This window comes from Rutidosis leptorrhynchoides, chromosome 3 (genome assembly GCF_046630445.1).
Source record: "Rutidosis leptorrhynchoides isolate AG116_Rl617_1_P2 chromosome 3, CSIRO_AGI_Rlap_v1, whole genome shotgun sequence".
NCBI classification, from domain to species: domain Eukaryota; kingdom Viridiplantae; phylum Streptophyta; class Magnoliopsida; order Asterales; family Asteraceae; genus Rutidosis; species Rutidosis leptorrhynchoides.
In genome coordinates this window covers 393,499,295-393,507,270 of record NC_092335.1, presented here as the reverse complement: position 1 = coordinate 393,507,270, position 7,976 = coordinate 393,499,295, and positions in this window count along the sequence as shown.

Sequence of the window (7,976 nt, the reverse complement as noted above, 5' to 3'; positions counted from 1 at the left end):
CAAATTCATCATATTCATACCATAAATCCATAATGCAAGTTCATACTTAATTCTTCTTCCAAAATCAATAACAATTTCATTCTAACTCAAACAATTGTGCACAATTCAACAAATAGCAACTTCTTAAGCATAAATCTCATCATTAACACACAATACAAGCAATACTTAGACATAAAATTCATACCTTGACTTTTAGAGTTCAAGAACCCTAATTTGTGCACAAGAAGAGAAATAAGAAGAATTGAGACTTGCTAGTGTGCTTAGAATATCTTAGATTTCACCAAATTGAGCTTGCATGAGTCTAATTTCAACAATTTGTGGTTCTCCTTCTTCTTCTCCCTCAAAGTCGACACACATACATATACAGGAAGCTTTTCTGTAATTTTTTTTTGTGAATAAACTCAATTTCCAGCATTTTATTCTTTTTATTAAAATAACTTTAGCTTATTTGCACTTTCTACCCTCCCCACCACAACTATGGTTAGAGAAGTCCTTAATCTTAACTTTGCACCCTTAGTCCTTCCTAACTTAACCAATAAACTTAACTTTTGTCCATTTAACATAAAATAACCTTTACCATTTAATTTCTTAGCAATAAAAATTCACATAAAATAATACCTTAAATAATTGGGATGTTACAACTCTCCCCCTCTTGGATCGTTCGCGTCCTCGCGAACCATTCTTGATGCAACGACGGATAATACTTCATGAGCCATTCTTCGGGTTCCCATGTACATTCGGAACCTTTTCTAAATTGCCATAACACCTTCAATAATATTACCGACTTATTTCTCAAGTGCTTAACCTTTTGATCCAAAATCTTTATTGGCTTTTCCGCATATCTTAACTTATCATCGACCTCAATTTCATTCAAAGGAACATAAGTTGATTCATCCGCCAAGCACTTTCTCAATTGTGACACGTGAAACGTGTCATGTATATTACTCAATTCATTGGGTAAAGCCAAATGGTAGGCTACCTTCCCAACCTTTGCCACTATCTCAAATGGTCCCACGAACCTTGGACCCAATTTTCCCCTCTTTCTAAAATGAATGATGCCTTTCCATGGAGAAACTTTTAGCATCACTTTATCACCTACTTGAAATTCTATTGGTTTTCTCCTTTTATCCACATAAGATTTTTGTCGATCTTGTGCCGCCTTCATTCTTTCACGAAATTGGTCAATCATCTCGGTGGTTTGTTGTACTATTTCCGTGCTTCCTAATTCTTGTTGACCCACTTCGCCCCAACAAATCGGGGTTCTACACCTCCTTCCATACAACATCTCATATGGTGCCATTCCAATTGTAGAGTGATAACTATTGTTGTATGAAAATTCAACTAAAGGTAAATGAGTATCCCAACTACCACCAAAATCGATGACACATGCTCTTAACATATCCTCAAGAGTTTGTATAGTTCGCTCACTTTGGCCATCCGTTTGCGGGTGAAATGCGGTGCTCACATGTAACTTAGTACCCATTTCCTCTTGACACTTTCTCCAATATCGCGATGTAAATTGGGTGTCTCGATCCGAAACAATGGAAACCGGCACTCCATGCCTTGCAACAACTTCTTTCATATACAACTTAGACATTGCTTCCGATGACGAAGCTTCTCTTATTGCCAAAAATAATGCACTCTTAGTCAATCTATCAACAATAACCCAAATTGCATCATGTTGTCGAGGGGTCTTAGGCAACTTGGTTACTAAATCCATTGTAATATGCTCCCATTTCCAAACCGGTACTTCTAAAGGTTGCATCTTACCGTAAGGCATTTGATGATCGGCTTTCACTTGAAGACAAGTAAGACACTTGTGCACATACTTAACTATATCTCTCTTCATTCCCGGCCACCAATAGTCTTTCCTTAAATCTCTATACATTTTCGTAGCACCGGGGTGAATTGAATACTTAGATTTGTGAGCTAAGTCAAGGAGCTCACTTCTAACACCACTTTGCAACGGTACCCAAATTCTCCCATATCTAAGCCTTAAACCACGAGAATCTACCACAAAATCATCAACGTGCCCCTTGATCCTTTCTTTTCTCACGTTTTCGGGCGATAATGCTTCACCTTATGCAACTCGAATATCTTCAAATATTTGAGGTGATATTACCATAGCCAAACTCGTTATCTTAATCGGTTGGTGACTCGACTTCCTACTAAGAGCATCCGCTACCACGTTCACTTTTCCGGGGTGATATAAGATCTCACAATCATAATCTTTCACCAAATCGAGACCTCTCCTTTGCCTATCATTCAAGTCCCTTGATCAAATAAATACTTTAAGTTCTTATGATCGGTATAAATGGAAAACTTTACACCATAAAGATAATTACGCCAAATCTTTCAAGCAAATACTACGGCCGTCAATTCTAAATCATGCGTGGGATAACGTTTCTCGTGTTCCTTCAATTGTCGGGAAGCATAAGCTATGACCTTCCCATTTTGCATCAATACACACCCTAAGCCTTTCTTAGAAGCATCACAATAAACCGTCATGTTCTCATTCCCTTCCGGTAAAACCAAAATAGGAGCTTGAACAAGTTTCTCCTTAAGGAGTTGAAACGCTTGTTCTTGCTTTTCTTCTCATTTCCATGGCACACTTTTACGGGTCAACTTGGTGAGTGGGGTGGCTATTCTAGAAAAATCTTGTATAAACCGTCGATAATACCCCGCTAAGCCTAGAAAACTCCTAACCTCGGTAGGATTCGTAGGTGGTTCCCATCTCATAATTGCCTCTATCTTTACCGGATCAACACAAATACCCTTCTTATTAATGACATGACCCAAAAATTGAACTTCACGAAGCCAAAACTCGCACTTAGAGAACTTAGCAAACAACCATTCTCTTCTTAAAGTCTCTAATACTTGTCTCAAATGCACCGCATGTTCCTCTTCACTCTTAGAATATACCAAAATATCATCAATGAATACAATTACAAACCTATCAAGCATCGGTCGACAAACTCTATTCATCAAATCCATAAACGCGGCCGGTGCATTCGTTAACCCAAACGGCATAACCACAAACTCATAATGACCATACCTTGTTTGAAAGGCCGTTTTAGGGACATCTTCTTCCCTCACTTTCAATTGATGGTAACCCGACCTTAAATCTATCTTTGAAAAGAAACTTGCACCTTGTAATCAAGGTTGCAAAAATAGGAAAAATCGGCCGAATCTCGGTCAAATCTCGATCAAATCTCGGGTATCATAAAGATTATCCCAAAAGTCAACGAAAGTCAACAGTCGAGAACTCCCCGAGTTCTCCGAGAACTCCCAGAAATGGTCTAGCCGAGAACACCCCGAGTTCCGATTTCTTCAACCTTGCTTGTAATTGATCAAACAAATCGTCTATCCTTGGCAACGGATACTTATTCTTAATAGTGACTTTATTCAATTCTCGATAATCAATACACATTCTCATAGTCCCATCCTTCTTTTTCACAAACAAAACCGGAGCTCCCCATGGTGAACTACTAGGACGTATAAAACCTTTATCTATCAAATCTTGTAATTGAGTCATCATTTCTCTCATTTCCGACGGGGCTAATCGATAGGGAGCTTTGGCAATTGGCGTGGCCCCGGGTATTAAATCTATTCTAAACTCTACCTCTTGCTCGGGAGGTACACCGGGCAATTCACTTGGAAACACATCCAGAAACTCGTTAACTATTGGTACATCATTTAATTCAACAACCTATTTCGAACTATCAACCACGTGTGCCAAAAACACACAACACCCATGAGACAAAAATCTTTTAGCCCTAGCATACGTGCATATAGGAATAGCACGCCTAGCTCGTTCCCCATAAATCCATATAACTTTTCCACTTGGTGATTGAACTAACACAATTTTCTTACGACACAAAATTATCCCTTCATTGTCATCTAACCAATCCATGCCCACAATTACTTGTAATTCCCCCATATGCATGGGTATTAAATCAATGACAAACTTTTCATCATCCAAAACAATTTCACACCCCTTAATGATACTATATACCATCACAGTTTTATTATCCGCTATTTCAACCTCTAATGGGTGTTCTAACATACTTGGAGTCATATTAAAATGCTTACAAAAAGAATACGATACAAACGACCGCGTAGCACCGGAATCAAACAAAACATGCGCAGGTAAAGAGTTTACAATAAAGGTACCTGACACCACATTTTGGGACTCCTTCGCTTCGAGTGCGGTAATCTGATGAGCTCGGGACCTTGGTCGGCTATCGCTAGCCTTCGGTTCCGTCTTAACCTCTTTCTTAACACTACCACTAGCTAAATCCTTCTTGTATTCCGAACATTCGGCTTGAAAGTGACCTTTCTCAAAACAATAATAACATTGCTTACCTTTCTTAGGACATTCGGCGGCCCTATGACCCGGCTTCCCGCAAGAGTAACAATCGGTGGTACCCGCTTTGCATTCACCCGTATGATTCTTACCACACCTACTACACGTCTTGGCTTCTTTCCCACCGCTCTTACCCGACACAAAACCCCCTTTTGACTTGTGCGGGGACTCGGAACCAAACTTACCCTTCTTCGGACTAACATTTTGCATCGCCTTAGAGTCTTGATCTAACTTTCGCTTAAACACCGCCTTCTTCCTAAGTTCATGTTCTCTAACAAGTGCTCTATTCATCATTTCGGCTAAAGTCTTATACGTGCTCTTGTCGATAAACTCACTTATCTCGGGATTCAACTTCTCATGATAATGATCCATCATCAACTTGGGACTTGACACAAAGTCCGGACAAAAATGAGACTTATCATTGAACTCGGCATTAAACTCGGTCACCGACTTACTTCCATGCTCTATATTCATAAACTCAGATTTCAACCTACTAACCTCGGCGGGTGGAGCAAATTGAGTCATAAACATTTCACGAAACTTATCCCACGAAAAACTTGTAGCCACGTCTCGCCCATGAGACTTAACTATGAAATTCCACCATTCATAACCACTACCCTTCATTTGATGAGCCTCATAAATTACCTTTAAATGCTCGGGGCATTCACACAACATAAAAGTTTCTTCAATCTCGTCTATCCACCTTTGACTAACGATTGGGTCAACCTTACCATGAAACTCGGGGGATGGCAATTTGCAAAGTTCTTAAATTCAAAACGATCATCCTTCTTCTTTGGGGCTTCTACCTCTTCTTGTCTTACCCCACTACCACCTTCACCTCTTAAGGTAGGGTTATTAGCAATAAGAGTCTTTAACTTCTCGTCTAGTTGGTCATTAATCAACGTCTTAATCTTTTCTAAGAGAGTCGGGGTGTATCGTATTAAAGCTTGCCCTATTTGCCCCGATATATCATTCGGCATATTAACTTCATCGGATTCATTTTGAGTTCCTTCATTAGATTCCATGGATGGAGTGTGGACGTATTCATCGTCCTCATCATTACTTCGGTTGGGTGACACAATAGCCATTCTGAAAATTACATTCAACCCATTAGTTCAAATACCGGTAACACCATTATCCATCAAAGCCAAACAATTCGAAAGAATTCCTAACTCGATTCACCATGACCATAGTAGACGTTCATGTGTACTAAAATGAAGTAATAACAATGGCCTGTTGTTATTACACCATTTTATTACACATTTAATCTACTACGTCATCATGGCTAACGAGTATCAAACTCCTTACATAAACCAATCATAATCTCAATCATTATACTACGGGTCTTGTCAATGACTCTACCCTATGGAGCATGGCACAACTATTCGACCTTAACACTTATGCAAGTCCTAAACCGCTTATCCTTTCACAACAATGGTTTAAGCCTAGATAATCCCTATCGTGGGTTATCCAAGTCCCTTAAACCACAGCTCTGATACCAACTTTTAACGCCTAGAAACGAGTAAAAAAAATTTTTTTTTTTTTTTTTAAAGTTAAGTCACTGCCCGGACAAGGCATTTGCCTCGGCGCGGCTTGCCTTGTCGCGGCGCGACACAACACAGGGAAAATCACACATCTTAACTCCATTTCTGTTACCCACATTAGACTATTGCCGCGGCGCGGAGCCTCTGGCCGCGGCGCGACATATCACGGGCCCAGGGTCTGACCTGCAACATTTTACTTAAACCAATTTCTACACATTTTCTCATTCTCAAACACCATCAAAACTGCATACATCGTACACAAACTTAAGAAATCAGTTTCTAATATCATTTAAACATTCACAAACATCTCTTAAACATCAAAACATGTTTTCATAATCTAAACCATCCTTTGGTCCCAAAATTTGACGATAACAAACATGACACATTCAAATTACTAGGCGTTGATAAGCGGTAACCGTAGAGCGTGTTTACAAAAGGGACTTGCAATACCACTTACACCAATGCCAATGCTCCACTAGTGCTTCAAACGGGCTCCTTACCTTCGCGATGAACTTTAGTCCCTAAAAACATAAAACACCATGGGGGTAAGCTTTTACACTTAGTGAGTTATAGGAAAGTAGTAAAACATAAAACGTAAGTCATTTGGGCATAAATCATAACACTTATCCTTCAACCCATCGGTTGCTTGCTTACTTTCGGATCCAATTCATTCATACCATAGACATGACTTACTAGGCCAACCCTAGTAATCATGCCTAAGCTAACCATAGGCATACTAAATATGCCTAAGCTATCATCATTTCATTTCATCATCATTTCATACATAGACACTTAATGTGTCTAAGCTAAAACAAACCATAGGCAAGATTACTAGCAATGTAATAACCTTGCCTAAGCTAAACATCAACCATAGATACAATTATTAGGCTAACCTAATAATTCTATCTAAGCTACATATCTAGTGCACTTAGTCGTTACTCTCTTGCACGGATGCAATCCGAGAACACTAAGCCACTCTTGACCCGCCCATATTACCCCCTATAAACTCACCTTGCTTACACAAAATTCCTCGATCACTTGCAACCTCTTTTCCTTGATTAGCACCTATACATGAGCTAATCCCATTAATCACATAACTCAATCAAAATCACAACTTTCATGAATCTTCATATCTTTCTATACTTATACATTCACTTAACCCCCTAATCACAACATACATACATCTAGCTTTGATCTCATCTTTTCTAAGATAAGAATATTACCAATTAGACTTCATAACTTTAATCATGTACATTACTTGTTTATCTCTTTTAGCAATACATGCAAATTTCCTTCAATCCTTTTATTATTCATCAAATGTGCATAATAATCCAATTTCATTACTAGCACCCTTAAATTATCAAATAATCAATTTCTATGACTTACAACAATAACAATAGCTCATACATGAACATCCTTCATCATAATTTCTAACTAGAACACATAAACTTCTCATTGAGACATTTTAACAAACACTTGGTGTGCATGACTAGAAATTTAACTAGAACATCACCAAATTCATCATATTCATACCATAAATCCATAATGCAAGTTCATACTTAATTCTTCTTCCAAAATCAATAACAATTTCATTCTAACTCAAACAATTGTGCACAATTCAACAAATAGCAACTTCTTAAGCATAAATCTCATCATTAACACACAATACAAGCAATACTTAGACATAAAATTCATACCTTGACTTTTAGAGTTCAAGAACCCTAATTTGTGCACAAGAAGAGAAATAAGAAGAATTGAGACTTGCTAGTGTGCTTAGAATATCTTAGATTTCACCAAATTGAGCTTGCATGAGTCTAATTTCAACAATTTGTGGTTCTCCTTCTTCTTCTCCCTCAAAGTCGACACACATACATATACAGGAAGCTTTTCTGTAATTTTTTTTTGTGAATAAACTCAATTTCCAGCATTTTATTCTTTTTATTAAAATAACTTTAGCTTATTTGCACTTTCTACCCTCCCCACCACAACTATGGTTAGAGAAGTCCTTAATCTTAACTTTGCACCCTTAGTCCTTCCTAACTTAACCAATAAACTTAACTTTTGTC